A 752-nucleotide genomic window follows, 5' to 3' on the forward strand; every position below is an offset into this window, starting at 1 on the left:
TTTACCTGGGATTATATTTTCAAAACCCACCAGTCTCCACTAGACTACAAGCTGTTCAAGGTTAAGACCTAGGTCTTATTTTGTATTACTATGTTTGAGATGAAACATTCAGTAAATGTTTCCTGAATGAAAGGAGGAATTCCTGGGTCTCTGCTGCTCTGCTGGTGTGGAAGCTACCAGGCCGCTTGTTTGTAGTTCTAATGTCAGTGCTCATGAACTTGGCTTTAGAGAAAAACTGTCCCGCCTCAGTATTCCCGGAGCTTAGCACAATGCTTGGCATGCAGGAGAGAAGAAGGGCAAAGAGACAAGGGGAAGAAAATTTGTACAAAATCCCACACACCCCTATTTATGACTTAAAGCAGGGAAACTGGGCAACCTTCAGGTGTAACATAAGGTGAAAACTGTTCAGGATAGAGTCCCAGTTCCTCCTGGGCAACAGCGCCAACATCTTTGGGCTAAGTCCCTTACTTCGAATCTTTTGGGCTTGCGTGGACCCACGCTTCCCTAGCAGGAGAACGCTACGAACACTGAAACCGAGTCTGAGGATTTAGGGGACTCAGAACCCGCTCAACACATGCTCTGCAGCGCTGGATGCCTAGCGAATGTGGGTCGATAGCTCGGCGCTCGACGCAATCCAGCCGGCCTGAGACGCGACGCTCCCTCCGGAGCCTCTCCGGGCCCCGCACCCCTCGGGCCTGGGTCCTCTCGGTGCGCACGCGCGGAAGGGGCTCGGCTGGGGGAGGGGCGCCGGA

This window comes from Puma concolor, chromosome B4, assembly GCF_028749965.1.
Source record: "Puma concolor isolate L17-30 chromosome B4, mPumCon1.1.hap2, whole genome shotgun sequence".
Classification (NCBI taxonomy): domain Eukaryota; kingdom Metazoa; phylum Chordata; class Mammalia; order Carnivora; family Felidae; genus Puma; species Puma concolor.